Here is a 23,030-nt window from a genome sequence, read left to right on the forward strand (position 1 = left end):
TGTTTTATTGACGACTTGATCTTTTGTCAAAAATGCTCTACTTAAAGTCGTCACTAAAAAGCACCGAAAGCCATTGTATATAACTATTTTACTCACAACAATTGTCGTCACAAATGTAGCTTAGATTTAGTGACAATCTCTGTTGTGACAAGGAGTTTTTATTTTCTATTTTGTGACAACTTTGTTTTGTCATTAGATAATTTCTCAATAGCTTAATAATCATAATTTGGCCTGTAATCATTGCTAAATCATTGATTTTAAACAAATCATACAAATAAACATGAACGATTGATAACCAAAAGTATTTGCATTAGATTACATGGTAATAATATAGCATTCTCAAATGCCAAATTCAAGTGTACATTACCCAACTAATGCCTACAAAAATAACATTTGTCCAAAATATCACTTGTATATATGGTACATTTACAAAAGCAATCACAGTTTAAGAAATTGAAGAACATCTAAATGAACCATTCCATGAGCAAAAGGCAATTTTGTCTTCAACATTCTTCAACCATAACCATAGATATCTTCCAAAAGCTAGTATGAATAGCATTTATCTGTCATAAAAGAGTAAAAGAAGTAGGTAAGGAAAGGAGTACAATAATAAAGAACAAGTAATGAGACTTAGATTATTAAGACAAAAATTACAATTCATTAAGAACCTCATATAATTTGGGCCCACATATTACAACACCAGCAAGAAGTTAGAAATCACAGTCCAATCTATACAAATACAACACTGCATAAGCTCAACTAAAGAGCTCTCTAAAACAGTTTTTTTTTATTTTCTTTCTTCTTCTTTAAATAGCTCAACTTATTGAACAATTAAATTGGACTCCCACAGTAATTATTGTTTAATCTTTATGCTTTTGGTTGTTTATATATTAAAACACAGAAAGCAACTTATTGTACGAGGTGTGAATACAGGAGGTACTAGCCCTCTTTGATTTTAGGAGTTTATGCTTCAAAAATCATGAAGGAAACGATGCCTCTGTAGGATTAAACTGTGCAAAGAGAATGAGCCATTTGCCTCACAATGTCAAAGTGAAGACCATCTAAACAGGTGAAACCAATCAAAGTTCACAAACGCCCCCTTTGCATTATATTCATTTCTTTCAAGTCACTACATAGGCAAAAAGAAGATTGCTATCCATGCATGGTCTGTCGCTTGTACTTGAAAATAATATACTATTGCAGATGAACAATCAGATTTTTACCTCTATTGATAAACTAACAGCACTATATACATGATACCTAGATATTTCCCAAAGAATAAGTTCAGATAACAATGATGCATAACATCAGCCCCAAAAAATGTTATTACACAACCATCAGCCCCATAACTATAACCATAAACTACACAACCATAACAAAAAATAGTCCACAATGATGGATAACATCAGCCCCAAAAAATGTTATCACCAGCTATTACCAAAAAATAGTCCACAATGACTACAAGTTACCAAAAACTACATATCAGCTATAACCATAACCATAAACTACACAACCATAACAAAAAATGGTCCACAATGATGCATAACATCAGCCCCAAAAAATGCTATTACCAGCTATTACCAAAAAATAGTCCACAGTGACCACAAGTTACCAAAAACTACAGATCAGCCATAACCATAACCATAAACTACACAACTATAACAAAAAATAGTCCACAATGATGCATAATATCAGCCCCAAAAAATGCTATTACCAGCTATTACCAAAAAACAGTCCACAGTGACCACAAGTTACCAAAAACTACAGATCACCTTCTCCAACTATGATAGCAGATTCTTACATTAGTAATTCTTAGCAGTTGATCTCTATCATCTTTAGGAAGCTTGCCCTATTTAGGTGCTTTCCACTTGCCATACTTTCAAATAACGCAGCTTGCCTCTGAAATGTATCGCTGAGCACCTTCTCTAACTAGTCTTCCACTTATTTCAGAAACAGTAATGTTCACATTTTTTCCAGCTTTCTTTTCATTTGATAGTGCAATATTACGCGTATATCCTCTTTTTCTTTTTAACATCACTTGGTCTAGTAGATACAAAGTAAACAAGACCATAAGTGCTAACAATAGCAGCCCTGGCAGTAATTAGTTAATTAGAGTAGAATTACACGTAAAACTGACATACCTGAACCGTTTGACTCAAGGTCTTGCATACTTTCAGTTTCATTGCTTTGACAACCAATAGTTTGATTAGATCCAACATGCTGTGAAGTAGGAGTTCCATCAGTTTGCATCCCAGCAGCTTCTTGTGTTGTCATTCCATTGCCTGAAGATTTTTCAGCAATCTGTCTACTCTCAGCTTGTATCAATCTAAGGCATTTAAAGGAAGGTGAACAAACCATGTAAGAATTAAAATAAGTAGTGACTTGATTGCAAAAATTAAAGAAATTTGAGGGGGTCAAATTAATTAATTTTGGGCCATAGCGAAACAAGGGGAGACTTGGGGGGCCGAAGTGCAATTCTTGAAAGTTTTTCTTGCAAGTTCATGCAAAGTTACGAAGCTTATGCTTCTGCAATTTCCAGCTAACATCTCTGCTGCAATTTTCACTCAGGAGCATTTGCAACCCCATGGAACTTTCGGCAAACAAGATTCATGCAGCACTTTGATCCATTTCCAATTAAACATGGCTAAAACCTAGTAACAATGAGATTCCTGGAAGACTCTCATGCAAGTTTCATGCAACAAAAGAAGACAAGAAGTTTTTGCAACTAATTTCTGTTAAAATTTCAGCGACCGAAAAATGAAAACTGCTGCACTTTACTTCTACCAGGTTTTCCTTGCCGCAAAACTTTGCAGTTTATCAAATTACTTTTTCAAATACAAGACATCAAGATCAAAACAGCAAGACTACCCTGCAGATTTTTAGCATGAACAACCAAGAACTAACATCAAAGGGATAAAATAAACTACCCTATATCAGCCCATAAGACTGCCTAGACAGGAATGTGCTAAGCAAGGGGGAATACAAGCAATGAAAGAAAGAAAAACAATGACAGCATGCCCCCTTGACGAATAGAAAATGCAGCCCTCTAGTCTTAAGAATATCAATGGAGTTACCCCAGTTTTATCAAGAGAAACAGATTTTTAAGACACAAAACTACCCAACCAAAGGAAAAAAACAGCCATGAAGGAGAGGTTCATGAGACAACGTGTATGACCTAAAAGCACCAAGACTAACCCAACTCTCAGTCGGGCATTTCATCGAACATCGGCTGGGCATCAAAATTTCAGCAACTTCTCACTCAATTGATGTAAATCAGCACCCAGAAGTTATTCAGAAAAATGAATATCTCAATCCAATCGAACCACAAAAACACGTATGTTCAGCAAGTTACAAGCAATTAACAAGAGAGTTGCAACAAATAAAACCACGGGAGACCCATCTTAAGGATGCAACACAAGAACAAAAGCAGCAAAAATTTTGGCAATTTGGACAAATAATCATCCTCTCCGAATGGTCTAAATGCTTGCTGCCATAGTACATCAGAAAGTTCACCTCCAAATTCCAACCAAAATTTACCCTCATACGAGTCTCCTCTCAATCAATTTCATATTACTAATTTGCTTTCATACCAAAGGAACATCACGCAAAAGGGAAACAGAACAGATGCTAAACAAACGGATGCCAAACAAAACCATCCGAATCTTTCAACAAGAACTCTCATCTCTTTCATGAAAATGAACTACTTTGACAAACGTGGACTGGCCGAATGTTATGCAAAAACGGAAATCAATTTGTCTTTTGAAGTTGTACTCTCAGTTGAGCATTTTGTCAAACAGGTTGGGGCATAAAGAATTTCTACGATTCTTTGTTCAATTAAAGCTAGAAGTGGCCCCCAAAAATTGTCTGAAACAAAAATTCAGTCCAATCAACCCCATAAAACATATACGGCCAAACAATTATGAATAATCACTGGAAAATTGCAAGAAAACTGATTCACCAGAGAATAATTTTAAGGTTGGAATTACCATACTCCTTCTGGGTGAATGTTTGCCGGTGATGGTGGAAATTTTCGGAGCTGACAGCAAATTGCAACTCCTCCGCTCGGCTTTTCCTTTTTCTTGCCCAAAAGCTTTTCCCTCTGTTTGTTTGTGTTGCTCAAGTGTTCCGTTGCTTTAACTCAGACCAAGTGTTCCATTGCTTTTGTTTTCAGAATGTGTTCCGCTGCTTTGGTCTTTGCTTTGCTTTGGATATTGTTTTTGTTGCGCGGCACTTTCACTATGATTTGATCAAAATTTTGACTTCACTCATTTTCCCTCCATTTGATACAAAAAATCATGTTTTTTTTCTGGATTTGTAATATGGTTTGAACCATAGATTTTAATGCTATAGTATTATTCTTTATTTTTTAGCAAAAAATAAAAATTTTCATCAACATAGGTGGCAAAATTTGTTAATTTCATATAATTGAAAATGTACTTTTATAATTTGCTAATATTTTACACTAATTTCTTATAATTGCAGCACTAAAGAACATTATGTAATTGAAAATAATTAAACTCAAATTATATGGTTATAACATAGTTTCAATAAAAATAATCATTTTCCTAACATTTGAGACCAATCATCATGCTTTTTTTTATTTTTAATTTGGTTTGAAGCATAGATTAAACACAGACTTTCATTAAAAATAATCAAACGCTATTAATAAGACATTATTGTTAAGTCAAAATCAAAGAAAATTTAGTGATGACATAATGTTATCACTAATTTATTCAAGATTATAATGACAAGAAAAGTAGTCACTAATTAAATTGCTAGTTTTTAATATTGTCAATTGCTAGTTTTTAATACTTTTGTGAAAATATTGATAATGGTTGAGAAAATTTTGTTACATTACTGCAAGTGATAAATGTACTTTTGTTCTTTTTCAAACATTTATTTTAATGTTTAATTTTGTTTAAAACTATTGTACTAGTATAGATTTACAAGACAAAACTTAAGTTCTCAATAGTTAAAAAATTCATTACAGAGAAAACACAAGTAGTAGTTGCAAAATGTGTATAAATTACAGATATTTTAATGTGTATAAATTACAGTTTATTTTAATGTTTAATTTTGTTTGAAACTATTTTACTAGTATAGATTTGCAAGACATCGATTTATGGGTAATTTCTTTTTTTTTTGCTTTCACATATTTAATTTATGTTAAATACAAAACCTACCAGTTTCCTTTTCATAAAAATATTAGTGCAACATTTTTTGAATTTTACTTACAAACATTTATGTATTTAATATAAATTAAATGATTCAGAGTGAAATGCCCATAAAGAGTAGAATATTTGTTCATGTAATGGAGGAAACCCACAAAGAGTTGGTACTTTATGGGGCATTTCTTTTTTTAAAAAAATTTAATTTATGTTGAAAAGATAACCTGCCAGTTTTCGTTTTGTAAGAAATCAGTGTAACACTTTTTGAATTTTACTTACAAACATTTATAAATTTATCATAAATTATATGTTTGAGAGTAAAATGCCCATAAAAAGTTGGTACTTTGAATAGATAATGCTCATTTGCCCATAAACTACACTCCCTGAAGGCTATTTTGTTAATTACTTTGTAGTACTTTGTTATTCCTTTGCTAATACTACTTGGCATGTAGTACAAAGGATAAATCTAGCATAAATTTCTTATTCCATTGATAAAAAGACCTACCTGCCTTATAACTATTGTAATGAAAGATATATCTTTAGAGTTTATAACAAATTATTACTTAAGTTTGAGAAAATTATAAAATATTTATGTTTATCAAGATACCATTCGCAATTTCCTAATAAAAAAATAGGGGCTAAATTGTAAAAGCTAGGGTGCCATAATAGAAATAATAAAATTGATGTATTACATATGGGGGTTAAATTGCAAAAGTTAGAGTGCCATAGTAGAATTAATGAAATTGGTGAATTACATATGGGGCTAAATTACAAAAGTTAGGGAGTAATAATAGAATTAAAGAAATCGGTGTACTACATATGAGGCTAAATTGTAAAAGTTAAGGTATCATAATGGAATTAATGGAATTTTTTACAACATTTGGGGCTAAATCGCAAAAGTTAGGGTGGCACAGTAGAATTAATGAAAGTGACTTAGAAATAAGTACTTTAAACAGTGACGATTAATTCTTGTCACTAAATCCGAATCGGTAGAGTGACAGTGACGATATTAGAAGTTGTCACTATATAAATCATTTTAGTGACAACGTTTTTCAAGGTCGTCACTGAAAACTTAGTTGTTTTGAGCAATTATGACAACTTTCCTTGTCGTCACTAAACAACCACGTTTTGTGACGACTTTTATCGTCACTAGAAAATGTTGTCACTAATGACCATATTTCTTGCAATGTAGTTTGTGACGAAAATAACGGGTCGTCACTAAACATTTAGTTGCTTTGATGCAACTGTGAAAACTTTAGGAGTCACGACTAAAGAAACTCCTTTTGTGACGACTTATTGTCATCACTACAAAATGTTGTCACTAATAACTTTTTTTTTAGTGATCAGTGACGACAACAAAAAGTCGTCCATAAATAGGCCAAACAATAGTGATGATGTTCTTAATGTCGTCACTATTGTGTGTTCTAATACTCCCGCGCTCTTGCTAAATCTTGGCGGGAATTTACTAGTGACGATTTTTTTAAGTTGTCACAAATGAGTTGACTCCCATTAGAGATTTGTGACGAGTTAGAAAGTCGTCAATAAAGGATCCCCTTTTGTGACAACTTTTTTTCGTCACAGAGAAAAGTTGTCACTGATGACCAATTTTCTTGTAGTGTGCGCATGAATGTAAGCCGTTTGACTGAACTGGGCCCTGTCCTTCGTTACCGATCGACTCGAATCAGAAGCGGACTCGGTCGGGCGATATGGTGACCCTGGGTGTGAACGTTGGTATACTCGAGTATTACCTTATAGGTTGGTGGAGCCTGGCCAACGTCCAAGAGGGGGTGAATGAAATGAAACGAACGAACGAACGAGGGTTTTACTTACAAAAATGCATTTTCAAACAATTGGAGGAATAAGGGGAAATGTCAGGAGAACGAATGAACGAACGAAAACATGGCTCCCTGTGAGTCCGTATCCTTTTAATGAATGTGTTATTATCGCTTTCCATTGTAAATGTTTCTTGAATTATTGATACTCTATGTTTAATGTATTGGATTGATTGTTTGGTTATGTGTTCGGAACCTCACTAAGTTTTTAGCTCATCTCTTTAGTTTTGTTTTCCTTAACAGGGAAGGCGAGTCAGGACGGGAGTTTTGGATCGACTAGCCTAGACTAGTTTCTTGATTTTCTTTTGTAATGGTTCTCGCCCTAGTGCTTGGCACGGGTTGGATGTATGAAGAATTGAGAACCTTTGTATATTCGATGTTTGTACTCTAATGTACATAAGTTTTACGTTAAGTTTTGGATTGTTGTTATATTTATTCCTGTGTTTTATTTCGATTTTAATTGAGGACTGAAGTGAACGACTGAATCCCGGCGAGAGTTAGATAGGCGGTCCGCCGAACCCTCTGGTTCGCCTGAGGGGGAGGTGGGACTGTCACAACCCGTAAAGAGCTAGTAAAAAGTGGGTAATTTCTTTTTGTACTTTCACGTATTTAATTTATGTTAAATACAAAATCTACTAGTTTCCCTTTCGTAATAATATTTACAAATATTTATGTATTTAATATAAATTAAATGATTCAGAATAAAATGTCCATAAAAACCTGGTACTTGATTCATGTAATAGAGAAAAGCCATAAAGAGTTGATACTTTATGGGATATTTCTTTTTTAAAAAATATTTAATTTATGTTAAATAGATAACCTACTAGTTTTTTTTGTAAGAAATTACTGTAACACTTTTTGAATTTTTAAAAACCCTTTGGAAAGTTAGTTTGAAAACTCCCTTTTTTTGGGAATTTACTCAAGAATTGTTATATCATGGGTAAATTTGGAATTTAATTACATTTAATTTCGAAACACTCATCAAACCAAGCATCAGGAATTGGAATGATGCTAATTCCAATGTGTGAACCAAACTAGATATTGGAATGAAAAGTTTAATGCCAAAATCAGAGTCTATGATTCCATTTCCATTTATAATTCCAATCTGTGAAACAAGCACCCTCGTAATCTAATGACAATGCCCCTTTTCTTCACCTCTTATCAAAATGTAATCTATCACAATTCACAAACATCTAATAACAAATTTAGAATAAGGGTGCATTTAATAAAACTGAAGTTTGAAAACTGAAATTTGAAATCCGAAGTTTGAAGTCCAAATCCATTAAGTTATCAAATTGTTAAATACTAAATTTGACATATTTGAGTGTATATCATATTAAATAATAAGTGAATAGCTTATTATTTGTTTTTTGGAGCAAATTTTGCCTAAGAAATTCAGTGTCATTTAATTAATTTAGATGTTTAATTTTTTATTACAGAACGCGTCTGAACATATTAATATCTAAATTTATTAAATTTAAGTGCTGAATTGAGTTATCAAACTGGGCCTAAATCTTTCTTATATTGTCGATTAGTTCACTGATCGTTCATAATTTTGCAACACGACATGTATAAAGGTAGAAACCTAAAATAGCCTGTTAATTATTTTGTAAGTCATTTAAATTTTTATAGACTATTATGATGAAATAATACACACTTCTGACACTAAAATCCCAGATTGCTGGAAGATTAATTACCCCATGTATGTCTTAAATTATCTCGTTGAATCATCAACCTTGAGAAAGTAGCGTGAGTAGAACTAATATAAGATTAATTACCCTTGTTACTTGTACTAATACACATTAGGTACGTAGTAGTTTTTGAACATAAATAGGAGGAGGAAACATGAATGGGTAACATGACATAGTAGTAGCATGAAGTAAGGAAAATATTATGTTTGCATATGATACATTAGATATTTATACTTTTTTCCCTTATCATTGTGCAACTTTCTGTATTTAAACATTTATACAGCTACTACACCCTAAAATTTTGTGCAATAAACCAATGTTAAACAAACTGATATGAACCACTATTAAATCTTCACACCAAATTAATCTTTTAAAGGGTTTTAGGTATATCGAGACCCTGTTAGATTAAAAGTTACTTTATTCCAAGATACCTACTAGTTAATTGAGTATCCCTTGGTTGATAAGAAGGAAAAGGAATTAATACCTTTCATGCTGAAAAAGTATGTTGTGTTTGAGCTGTCGCGCCCCATTTTTTACAAGAAAAATAAATGGTTTGAAAAGTGACTTTTTGATTGGAAAATGAATTGTTGATTTAAAAAAAAAGAATGGGCCTAAATGGGACTTGTGATGCGACGATTTTGACCCAAAATAAGTTTAAAAAGGGTTTTGAAATAAAAATCGGAGTCGCCACTTGGTATTGGGTTAAGGTGTACCGAGTCACCTAAAAAAATGAATTTTTTAAAGAAAAATAGAAAAAAACCCTTTTTAAACGACTCCAAGTCTACGTAAATCAAAGAAAAAGGTTCGGGAGTCACATTTGAAAAGAGGGAAGGCAAGGACGAGGTCCAAGGCACCCTTTCAACCTAGTCAAGGCTAGTTGCGCGATTTAGTCAAAGATTTTCTTATTTTTTAACCAAAAGATTTATCACATTCGGATGTACTATATGAATGCAAACCCTAGACCTAGGGGGCATCGGGGGGCAAAATTTCTCTTCAAAGTTTGAATGGTGCCAATCACATTAATAGTGATGCCCAATGATGACTCTTTGGAGAGGTCACGAATAATGCTAATGACGAAAAATGAATGGAATGAACGTATGCAATGTGAAAATATGAGTTTGCGTGAAGTAAAAAAGTAATGATAAAAAAAACAATAATGTGTAAGTGGAAGTGTGCAAATGAATGTGCAAAGTAAGGTGAGTAAAGTGATAGTATGAAGTGCGTGTGTGCACGTGATAGTATATAAAGTGTAAGTGGCAGAGTGAAAACGTGCAAAATAAAAGTTGTGTGAAGTGAAAATGTGGAAAAAGGGATAGAATATGAAGTAAAAGTGCATGTGATAGTGGATAAATGAAATGCATGAACCCTAGAGGAATGCAAGCAAGACGGGTACGGGGAGACCCTAAATCGTGACTTTTGCTTTTCCTTTTGGTTAGAAGGGAAAACTAGCGTGCTAAGGCTATGTGTAGCCATACTCGCTCGTTTCCCTTACCAGAAGGGTGACTCCCTAACCTATACAAGCAAATGAGCTAATCTAAATGAAAATATAATCCTAAATGTGTAAGGGAAAGGGAGTGAAGGGTCATGCAAAAATGTAAAAACTAAAAGGAAAGAATGAATGAAGATGTAGTGAAGGCATGCGAGTATGTACTAGCGAGAGGGGGCTCTATTGGGTCTAGCGTTGGACTAGCCCTTTACTAACGCTCATTTACAAGCATTGGACTTGTAAGAACTCGAGGGGAAGGCCATGACTAGCATTGGACTAGCCACGGTGACGTGCATTCATCCACATAATCAGATATAATACTTACGCAAATAGACATGCAAAACACATAGTTTCGCATAGCACGTAACACATAAGCATGCTTGTCTAGATGCAAAAGCCCTATGAAAGCGGTAACACATAGCACGTAAGCATGCAAATCACGCAAAGCAAATAAAGCAATAAAGCCCTAACTATTACAAATTTGGCATTCAAGTGCCTTTCAAATGATCAAAATTGCACTAAAATAAATATACAAAAACTAAAGCTAATAAAGCGAATAAATAAATGAATAAAATAAAAACATTCAAAAAAAAGCATGCAATTAAGCATATAAAATCACATAGGGCACGTAGGGTCAAATAAAGGCAAGAATAAGGGATAGAGTGTACCTCCCTTGCAATGGTAATCAAATGAAGGAAGAATTAGCTTCAAAACAATAACAAGGTCAAGGCACCACTTTAATTTAACAAATAATTACATGAAACGAGAATTAAGCATAAAAATGGAAATTAAACACGAAATGAAAAATCAAACACAAAATGTAATCACTTAAAGTATTTTATAAAATGAAAATCATCTATACGCAAGAAATTAGAGCAATAGGGACCTAATTAAGATAACTAACAAATTTGAAAAGGGTTTAAAATAAACTTTTAGAATTGATGGCTTAAAATGAGATGTATTAAAACCAAATGCCAAAATTTCACAAGAAGAAGAATAAGAAACAAATCTCTATATTTAAACAATCAAATTCCCAAATTTGTACCAAAACTATGAAACTGTCACAAATCATTAAATCTCTGAAAATTCACTCCACCACTCATGAAATATTTTGTCCAAGAATCAAATTAAAGCATAACAAGAGAAAACAACATGTCAAAGGGACAAAATTGTTTAACTTTTCCAATCTTATGGGCCATAGTAGCATTCCGCCAAAGTCTGGGGTTAAAATTAAAGAAAAATAAAATTTGGGGACCCACTTGCAATTAAAGTAAGGACCCAATCGAAAGAGATTAAAAGTTTTTAGGGCCTGATCAAGATTTTTGAATGTTATCATCTTCTTTACCGAGAAACTGAAGCAATCACCAGTTAACATTTCCGTTGTTGTTGACCAACAATACCAGAGATTTGTTTCAATTCCAAACCAACGAAATCCACCCAGAACATACAAAAACAAAATTCATCTCCTATCGCTGATTCGGATTGGAGCAAGAAACAGAGAAACAAAACAAAACAGCAATTCATCAAGATTTCTCAAATGCAAGGAAGTAAGCTTGCCGACTTATCCATTTTCCTCACACAAAGACGCAGACAAGTCATCTTTCAAAACATAATATTCGGTTGGACATTTTATCGAACAACATGTGGGCAAAAGAAAAATCACCGATTCTTGTTTAATTAAAACCGTATTCAGCCCCACAAACTTATCAGAAGCACACAAAATGATGAATCTACAGTCCATTCAATCACATAGAGCGTATATGCTCGAAATTGCAGACAACCGACAAGAAACAGATTCATAAGAGACGTGCTTGGGGTTGGGATTTTCATCATTTGTGCTTGAAAGGCAAACTGAAATTCGAAGGAAAGAATGACTTACAGTGCTTCCTTGGTGAAATTCGCAGGCGGCAATGATGGATTGGCGGTGAGGTGGTGGCGCTTTCCTGGCAGCGACAATTCCGGCAGCTTCTTCGTGTGGCCAGGCCCCTCCTCTGATGCTCCTTTCCAATTTTCCAGATTTTCCCCCTTTGTTTTCTTCCCTAGCCCCAGACGAAATTCTTCCTTACCCCTGTTTCTGTTGTTGCTCTGTTTTTCTGCGTTGCTTTCTTTTGCTCTTGGCTCTGGTTTCTCCTTTCGCCGAAGCCAATTCTTCCCTTCTGGTTTCCTCTTGCCCGACAGTCTTCTCCATCCCTCATCCCAGTCCGCCGTCCCTGTTCTAACTTCTTCTTTTTCTTTTTTTTTTAGCTCTCCCTCTTTTGCATCAGCCGTCTCCCCCTTAGTCTTTTCTTTCTTGTCCGAATACCTCCCCATCTCTCACTCTCTCGCCCGCTTTCTTTTTTTTTCTGCCGCACCCTCATCTGTTTCCTTTTTTTTTCCTGTTCTTTTTTCACTCTCAGATGAAGCCTTCCCGTTTCTTTTCCTCCTCCAAGCTGCCTTTTCTCGGCTCTCTCTCGGCTTTTTTTTTCCAGCCGGCTCCCCTCCTTAGTCCTCAACCGAGAGCTCCCCTTTCTAATTGTTCCCCCTCTTTTAGCTTGCGGCTTTTTTCATCTTTAAAGGCACCCCAAAAAACTAAACCTAATATGAAAGGCCAAGATTTTAAACCCCAAAGTAGGCTTATGTGTCTTATTCTTGTCCCTTTGATTGACTTTTTCTTTTTTTTTTCCTTTTCTTCTTTTTCTTTTTTTTTTTCCGAAAATTTAGTTCAAAAACTTTTAATTCAATTAAAGCAAGACAAGAGACACGAATCAAAACAAAAAATCAAATAAAATAAAAACCTAGAATCGAAACAAACAAAAATAAAAATTAAATGATTGAATGATTAAAGTTTAATTAAATGATAAAATGACTTAAAAATAAAAGACTAAAAGTAAATGAAATTAATCAAAAATAATAATAATAATAAACAAAAATACCTTAAAAATTTGGTGTCTACAGTTTGCCCCTCTTTGTCTGAGTTTTGGAAAAACTTGAGACAAAGAAGTAGACACCAAATACTTACCTGTGTTATTTGGCTGCGAATGACTCGAACGACTGACGCTTTTGCAATGAAGACTGTACAAAAATTTAAACAATGGGACTGACCCGAATGAGAATTTAATCATGGGACTGACCCGAACGAAAATTTAAACATGGGACTGGCCCGAACAAGAAATTTAAAATCATGGGACTGACCCGAACAAAATTAAAATCATGGGACTGGCCCGAACAAGGGGATTTAAATTGGGACTGACCCGCAATAGAGAATTTAAGATCGGGACTGACCCGAAACAGGAATTTAAAATCGGGACTGACCCGAGGGGACTGACCCCAACAAAAATTTAAAATCGGGACTGACCCGAGCAAGAAATTTAAAAGCAGGACTGACCCGAACAAAGTTTAAAATCGTGGGATTGACCCGAACAAAATTAAAATCATGGGACTGACCCGAACAAAATTTAAAAGCGGGACTGACCCGAACAAGGTTTAAAATCGTGGGACTGGCTCGAATAAGATTTAAAATCATGGGACTGACCCGAATAAAATTTAAAATCATGGGACTGACCCGAATAAAAATATCATGGGACTGACCCGAATAAAATTTAAAATCATGGGATTGACCCGAACAAAGTTTAAAATCATGGGACTGACCCGAACAAGAAAATTAAAATCATGGGACTGACCCGAATAAGATTTAAAATCATGGGACCGACCCGAATAAGATTTAAAATCATGGGACTGACCCGAATAAAGTTTAAAATCGTGGGACTGGCCCGAATAAGATTTAAAATCATGGGACTGGCCCGAACAAAATTTAAAATCATGGGACTGACCCGAACAAAAATGACGTGCACACTGGTGGGACTGACCCATGTTCAGTGGGGATGAAAATAAAGTGCACACTAGTGGGACTGACCCATGTTTAGCGGCAATGAAAATAGAATGCACACTAGTGGGACTGACCCATGTTTAGTGGCTGTGAAAACGAAATGCGCGCTAGTGGGACTGACCCATGTTTAGCGGCAATGAAAATGAAATGCTCACTGGTGGGACTGACCCATATTCAGTGGCAGTGAAAATAAAATGCTCACTGGTGGGACTGACCCATGTTCAGTGGCAGTGAAAATAAAATGCACGCTAGTGGGACTGACCCATGTTTAGCGGCTGTGAAAATGAAATGCGCGCTAGTGGGACTGACCCATGTTTAACGGCAATGAAAATGAAATTCGCGCTGGTGGGACTGACCCATGTTCAATTGCAGTGAAAATAAAATGCACGCTAGTGGGACTGACCCATGTTTAGCGGCAATGAAACGCACACTGGTGGGACTGACCCATGTTCAGTGGTAATGAAAAATAAAATGCACGCTAGTGGGACTGACCCATGTTTAGCGACAATGAAAATGAAATGCACACTGGTGGGACTAACCTATGTTCAGTGACGATGAAAGAAAAATGCGCGCTAGTGGGACTGACCCATGTTTAGCAGCAATGAAATGCACACTGGTGGGACTGACCCATGTTCAGTGGCAATGAAAAATAAAGGCTCACTAATGGGACTGACCCAACGGCTAGTGGCAGTGAAAATGAAAGGTTCACTAGTGGGACTGACCCAACGGATAGTGGCAGTGCAAAAGAAATGCTCACTAGTAGGACTGACCCAACGGCTAGTGGCGGTATAAATGAAATGCTCACTAGTGGGACTGACCCAACGGCTAGTGGCGGTGAAAAATGAAATGCTCACTAGTGGGACTGACCCAACGGCTAGTGGCAGAATAAACGAAATGCGCACTAGTGGGACTGACCCAACGGCTAGTGACAGAATAAAAGAAATGCACACTAGTGGGACTGACCCAACGGCTAATGGCTGTATAAGAGAAATGCTGGTATGTATGAAAAGACTGTACAAGACTTGCTTGAAAAATTATCCAAAAATTTGCCCCAGTGTGATGAATTGGTCAGTGGGATTAAACCCGAGTCTGCCTTAGTTTGTGGTATAAAATCCAAACCCAACGTGATAAAGTGATGTTGGTGGCACGAAAACCAAGCCCAACGTGATTTTTGTGGAGTTGACGGCACAAAATCCAGGCCCAACATGATGTTTGTGATGTTGGCGGCACGAAAACCAAGTCTAACGTGATTTTTGTAGAGTTGGCGGCACAAAATCCAAGCCCAACGTGATGATTATGATGTTGGCGGCATGAAATCCAGGCCCAACGTGATGTTTGTGATGTTGGTGGTACGAAAACCAAGCCCAACGTGATTTTTGTGGAGTTGGCGGCACAAAATCCAGGCCCAACATGATGTTTGTGATGTTGGCGGCACAAAATCCAGGCCCAACGTGATGTTTGTGATGTTGGTGGCACAAAAACTAAGCCCAACGTGATTTTTGTGGAGTTGGCGGCACAAAATCCAGACGTGATTTTTGTGGAGTTGGCGGCACAAAATCCAGGCCCAACATGATGTTTGTGATGTTGGCGGCACAAAATCCAGGCCCAACGTGATGTTTGTGATGTTGGTGGCACGAAAACCAAGCCCAACGTGATTTTTGTGAATGGTCAGCGGGATAAGACCCAGTCCTACCATCCAATTGGTCAAGAAATCTGGAAATTAAGTGTGATTGTCAAGAAAAAGAGGATAGAAGGGTGCGCGGCATACGCTGAAATTTCAACAACAAGAAATTGACATTTGTCAAGGAACAAGAAATTAAATTTTGATTTTTTTTTTGAGAATCTTTTCAAAAATGATTTGCCCCAGTTTCCACCCATTATTGTGCAACCGATCAATTGATTTGCATTACGGCATGGTTGCTCCTCCTTGAGGCCTTGATTCGTAAGATTCTGACTTACGCTTCTTCCTCGATTTCAGCCATGGATACCTGCACAGGGGCTTGCCAAAATACAACATGTACTTTATTTTAAATATTGCAACTACTACTCATGGAAAGTGCAGTGTGATTGATTTGAAAGTCTTGCTTGACTCTTTGACGAAATCCTCAAATGGACTATAAAAAATTTGCCCCAGTGTGGACCCATTTAATTGCAAAAATTGATTTGGATGCCTCTCCATTTATTTGAACAAAGTAAGAAACTGTGTTTCCTATATAATGTGCAGAAATTTGAACGTCTTGCTTAAACTCACACAGAAAGTTTCATGATGAATTTCTCAAAATAATACCAAATTACAAAAGATTTCTTCCTCACTTTAGCATCGATGCTTTGGGTAATGGGTCACCATTTTCTGTTGGCTCATCTTTCGGGACCAATCAAGTGACTTTATTTCTGATTCTGAGGTGGCTAAGGAAAATGAGAGGTCAGGATTTGTCTTATTCTTGTGCCCAAATTGTATGTAATCCCTTCAATATCACATCTTAGTGAAAGCAAATAGTTTGTTACCCTCAGTTGTTAAGACAACTTAGTCAACATATAAGCTTCATAAGCTTGCAACATATGGGTAGAAACGATAGCTAAACATGTGAAAACTGGTTATACCCTTATGATCACAAATGATTGATGGATTTCTTATGAGCATAATCCTCACTTTGGGTTGTCATGAAGGATAAGTCAGCGATGGACTTTATGAGCTTGTAATGCGGTTGGGAAAACGATAGTTAAAGAAAAAAGATTTTCAAGGATATTGCATTGAAGATCGCATTTTTCCAGAATTGCCCCAATTTTGGACTCAAAGATCTCGACCTTTGTTTGCATTTTTCTCATCATTCACCAGGGACTTTCAGTATCAAATCTTTTTGCATTTTTCTTTTGCATTCATTTCGCTCGTTTTTTTCCTTTTCTTTTCCTTTTTTTCAAAAGTGCCTTCGCGGGTTTTCACATGAAGAGCAGTGTCAACCTCACACCTAATCAATTCAGAAATACATTCAAAAAATTTCTTGGCATCAGTATATGAACATCACTTGCCAATTAGAACATTCCTTGACGGAGATATTGCAAAGAACAGAAGTCAGGACTTTCGGCTTTTGTAATGGGGTCAGATGGGGTGTTTAGAAAAGTTAAGACTTGAAAGCGGATTTCAAAAACGGTTTGAAGAATCTGAGATCGCATTGTTGTATCAACCCCATTTTAGGGCTAAATCAGAGTTTGCCCCAATTTATGCTCAATTGAGGCTTTTCCTCTTTCATTTTCTTTCTTCTTTTGATTTTTCGGCCTTCTGTCATTCTTTTGAACTTTCACAAAATTTGCCCCAATTTATTTTTGAACTGAGGTTCTCTTTTCTTCTTTTGTCTTTTGATTTTGTTGCATTATCACTTTTTCACTTCTTGAAACTTTTCCCTTTTCAACTCAAACTTGTCCCAGTGTGGGGTTTGCGATTCTCAGGGGTTGCCAAATGAAGTATTTTATTCTGAAGGTTCAAAAGGGATAACTAGGGATAGAATGTTTGATTGGAAAAGAAGAGGGTCTGACTTTTATTTCCGTTCCTTACAATAACTCTGAAAGGAAACTTTCATTAATGCGAAATTTCTTGCATGTATCTGAATTAACTGACTGAGGAAGACCCTTGCTCATCCATAAGTGGAACATAGGGGATCCGCGCGGACAAAACTCTTCCTTTTCTTTTCTCTTTTCTCCTTTTTTTCAAAATTGAAACCCAGGCAGAGTCAAATTTCTCCAATTTGTGATTCCCTCTTTTCTTTTAATTTTAGCATTTTTGCTTTTCTCCCTTTTGGAAAATTCTCCAATCTCTCTCCCCAATATGGGGTGCGATCGTAAGTACTTTTGAAAATAACCACCAATTTTAGCTCAAATGAGGACGCAAGGGATAAATGGTGTTTAGGTTGTAGAAACGATGGCCAAAGCATCATTCTTACGCCTCATGACAACCGAAGTAACGAAATGCTCATTGAGAATCCATTCCTTTTTTGATATTTGAAAATTTTCCAACGTAGGGTAGTGATCATTCAGGCCCTTATTTGAAACGAAATTATTCTTTTCAGGCTCAAATGGGAGAGCGAATGATAATAATCTGTATAGATAGAGAAATGAACGCATGAAGTACCATTCCAAACTTTCCAAACAAATAAGAATAATGCACATTTTTGCTTTCACTTAGATGTGGATTGACCTGGATTAGACACAGTGAACATTTTCAAGCAAAGGTTGCCCCAATTTGTAATTTATCAATCAATGTGACTGATTTTATTTTGGGGTTAAGTGAAGAAGAAAAGGTATCTCATGGGGCCTTTTGAGTGACCTCTTTTTAATTTTGAGCACTCTTATTGTGAGGATTTTAGAAAGCATACACTTGTGAATTTCAGGCTAGAGGTTGAAAAATCTCAATTCGGTCTTATTCCTTAAAATTCATCATGAAATCCCTCAAATAGCCAAAAAAGAATGAAATATACATGATTATATACAAAACAACAATTGTATAAATAAAAAAACTTTATTGCTAAAAAAAAATTTGAAACAAAATTTCTACAAATGAGAAGAGAAAGACTTCTGAAGAGCTCCACATATACACACTTGTTTGCCTCCTTTTCGAAACAAAATTTTTTCTTTTCTTTGAAAAATAATGATGAAGACTCTTAGAAGCTTTAGTCTAGCGCTTCCAAATAGATCATCCGTGTTTTCATTGCAGGGTCTGCCCAAGAATCAAGTATTACCTTTCAAACTTTATCGGATCAAAATTGTTATCAGATATAGAAAAATATTTCCACCTTATTGAAACATTTTTATGAATGCAGAGGAAGGGGGAAAAAGAAAAGGAAAATACTCCGAGTCAGTAAGCAAGAATAAAAGATCGGTATGCATGTCCTATGGGGGAGCCCTTTTATGCCAAGGGTAGGCCTAGCATGAAAATGCAATCCTCTAGAGTAGGCACCATACAATACCTGATGAATCCGATCAACTGATTGAGTGAAAAATAATTAAAAATAAAAATTGTCCAATTGGAGTAAAAAAAAAGACATTTGTCCCAAAAATGAGGACAAAGTCCGAATGAATCGCTTACTTTGATCAACACATGATATGTGAAAGAGAGCTTACTCTTGAAAGGATTGCAATGCCTCGGCTAATTTATTCAGGAAATTTTAGACTTAAACCCTAAAAAGGAATGAGCAGATCAAGAGGATAGGATGAAATTGATAATTTATTCAAAATTGACTAGATTGCCTTAAAATAGGTAAACTAGTCAAATGAATTCAAAATCGACAAAGTTGCCCTAAAATTGAACAAATTGATAAAATGGATTGGATGAAATTGATGAATAAAATGGTCCAATGGTTTGAATGGAATTGACGGCTTATTAGTAGTTTCAAAAATTTATTGCGATGCATTAGTCTATGAGCCTTCTAATATCAAATTTTGGCCTCAATTTATTTATCGTCTCAATAGTGAGGAATTATTTGTGAATTTCTTCAAATTAATGTCCTTTTTGCAAGGAATTTTTACCAATTTGATAAAATGGCCAAAAAGTGATTATTAAACGCTCATATTCCAAAGACCGCTCTTTGAAAATGATCGGATCCTACCTTACCTTGTGCGCTACCCCTTTGGATGGTACAAAATGTAAACGTGCAAGTCTCCTTGAATTAAGTATCCGAGACACAAGGTGGCTTTACTCCTAACACGGGATCCCCTAAATGGCATTCCCTTTCTATGGTTTATGCGTGATGCCAGTTTATTAAAACAGTAAAATATGCAATTTGAAATGAAACATGACCTAAGGGACCCTTTATTTGCTAGGGTAAGCCTAAAATAATATGGCATTATTAATTTATGAACGACATATATCGAAATTTCTTAAACGTGCAACAGCCTATCAACAAGGGTAGGTTCTAAAAGAAGGTCATGCCAAACCTCTTATTTGCTAGGGTTTAGGAATGCAATGGAGACACAAAACCAAGAAAAGTTAGTTCAGTCAGATAAATACACATAACACATTGTAGCAACGAGATAAAGCAATAAAACCAATACAAAGAAATAAGCAATAAAAGGGAAAAAAGGGTTGGATCACTCCCCTCGTGAATAGTGTCCCTAAGAAGGTAAGGCAGACTCTATCCTAGGCAAGCTATCATGGATGCATGAGGTATTGGCTCACTAATGCATCTAGACTCGATAGGTTTTAGGTCCTCGCGCCTTCAGACTTGGAAACCAAGGGTCATCAATCCCAAGGTTCTTTGTCGGTGGCTCGAGCGATTCCCCAGACATTGCTACGCACACATCGTGTCACGGCTACATGTCATGAGTGAATCTATCGAAAATCCTCAACCTTCAATTAAAAGCTAAAGGCTATGAACCCAAATTTTAAAATGGAAGATTGAGTGACTCCTCGGATCATGCTACGCACACATCGTGTCGCGATTACAAGTCCAAGTGAGTCGCCTAAAATCCTAATAGGGTGGAGTGGCGTGACAAGCCACTAAAAGAAAAATAAATGAGGGGTAAAAGATTAAAGCGTATGCACGTATGCTAGTGCTCGTTTGGAGGGGAGGGATCAAGAACCAACGCGAGGCTCTAGGGTAATGTCCCCCACCCAAATGCAATGCAAAGCGCGGAATCACATACATAAACCATTCATCCATCAAAACAATCGTACGCAAATGGGCGAGGGAGTGAGTTGATACGCGCGAAATGCAAAAATCCCTAATAAAGAAAAAATGCAACCCTAAACACCCAAATGCGATATATGAAGAGGTTAAAAGAAGAAAAAGATTGGCTAAATCAAATTTGCTCGGACTCTCTAAGTCCCCAGTGGAGTCGCAAGCTGTCGCGCCCCATTTTTTACAAGAAAAATAAATGGTTTGAAAAGTGACTTTTTGATTGGAAAATGAATTGTTGATTTAAAAAAAAGAATGGGCCTAAATGGGACTTGTGATGCGACGATTTTGACCCAAAATAAGTTTAAAAAGGTTTTGAAATAAAAATCGGAGTCGCCACTTGATATTGGGTTAAGGTGTACCAAGTCACATAAAAAAATGAATTTTTTAAAGAAAAATAGAAAAAAACCCTTTTTAAACGACTCCAAATCTACGTAAATCAAAGAAAAAGGTTCGGGAGTCACATTTGAAGAGAGGGAAGGCAAGGACGAGGTCCAAGGCACCCTCTCAACCTAGCCAAGGCTAGTTGCGCGATTTAGTCAAAGATTTTCTTATTTTTTAACCAAAAGATTTATCACATTCGGATGTACTATATGAATGCAAACCCTAGACCTAGGGGGCATCGGGGGGCAAAATTTCTCTTCAAAGTTTGAATGGTGCCAATCACATTAATAGTGATGGCCAATGATGACTCTTTGGAGAGATCACGAATAATGCTAATGACGAAAAATGAATGGAATGAACGTATGCAATGTGAAAATATGAGTTTGCGTGAAGTGAAAAAGTAATGATAAAAAAAACAATAATGTGTAAGTGGAAGTGTGCAAATGAATGTGCAAAGTAAGGTGAGTAAAGTGATAGTATGAAGTGCGTGTGTGCACGTGATAGTATATAAAGTGTAAGTGGCAGAGTGAAAACGTGCAAAATAAAAGTTGTTTGAAGTGAAAATGTGAAAAAAGGGATAGAATATGAAGTAAAAGTGCATGTGATAGTGGATAAATGAAATGCATGAACCCTAGAGGAATGCAAGCAAGACGGGTACGGGGAGACCCTAAATCGTGACTTTTGCTTTTCCTTTTGGTTAGAAGGGAAAACTAGCGTGCTAAGGCTATGTGTAGCCATACTCGCTCGTTTCCCTTACCAGAAGGGTGACTCCCTAACCTATACAAGCAAATGAGCTAATCTAAATGAAAATGTAATCCTAAATGTGTAAGGGAAAGGGAGTGAAGGGTCATGCAAAAATGTAAAAACTAAAAGGAAAGAATGAATGAAGATGTAGTGAAGGCATGCGAGTATGTACTAGCGAGAGGGGGCTCTATTGGGTCTAGCGTTGGACTAGCCCTTTACTAACGCTCATTTACAAGCATTGGACTTGTAAGAACTCGAGGGGAAGGCCATGACTAGCATTGGACTAGCCACGGTGACGTGCATTCATCCACATAATCAGATATAATACTAAAGCAAATAGACATGCAAAACACATAGTTTCGCATAGCACGTAACACATAAGCATGCTTGTCTAGATGCAAAAGCCCTATGAAAGCGGTAACACATAGCACGTAAGCATGCAAATCACGCAAAGCAAATAAAGCAATAAAGCCCTAACTATTACAAATTTGGCATTCAAGTGCCTTTCAAATGATCAAAATTGCACTAAAATAAATATACAAAAACTAAAGCTAATAAAGCGAATAAATAAATGAATAAAATAAAAACATTCAAAAAAAAGCATGCAATTAAGCATATAAAATCACATAGGGCACGTAGGGTCAAATAAAGGCAAGAATAAGGGATAGAGTGTACCTCCCTTGCAATGGTAATCAAATGAAGGAAGAATTAGCTTCAAAACAATAACAAGGTCAAGGCACCACTTTAATTTAACAAATAATTACATGAAACGAGAATTAAGCATAAAAATGGAAATTAAACACGAAATGAAAAATCAAACACAAAATGTAATCACTTAAAGTATTTTATAAAATGAAAATCATCTATACGCAAGAAATTAGAGCAATAGGGACCTAATTAAGATAACTAACAAATTTGAAAAGGGTTTAAAATAAACTTTTAGAATTGATGGCTTAAAATGAGATGTATTAAAACCAAATGCCAAAATTTCACAAGAAGAAGAATAAGAAACAAATCTCTATATTTAAACAATCAAATTCCCAAATTTGTACCAAAACTATGAAACTGTCACAAATCATTAAATCTCTGAAAATTCACTCCACCACTCATGAAATATTTTGTCCAAGAATCAAATTAAAGCATAACAAGAGAAAACAACATGTCAAAGGGACAAAATTGTTTAACTTTTCCAATC

The 23,030-nt window shown here is 35.8% G+C and overlaps 1 long non-coding RNA gene across 1 annotated transcript; it reads right to left on the reverse strand.

Moving 5' to 3' along the window:
- Window positions 1-225: 225 nt before the first annotated feature.
- LOC140014513 (uncharacterized) lies at window positions 226-4,171 on the reverse strand. Its single transcript, XR_011821274.1, has 3 exons — window positions 3,987-4,171; window positions 2,142-2,326; window positions 226-563 (listed from the first exon to the last, which is right to left on the reverse strand). It is a non-coding gene; the product is annotated as an uncharacterized lncRNA (long non-coding RNA).
- Between the last annotated feature and the right edge of the window lie 18,859 nt (window positions 4,172-23,030).

The sequence above is a fragment of the Coffea arabica genome, chromosome 9e (assembly GCF_036785885.1).
Source record: "Coffea arabica cultivar ET-39 chromosome 9e, Coffea Arabica ET-39 HiFi, whole genome shotgun sequence".
Lineage (NCBI taxonomy): Eukaryota > Viridiplantae > Streptophyta > Magnoliopsida > Gentianales > Rubiaceae > Coffea > Coffea arabica.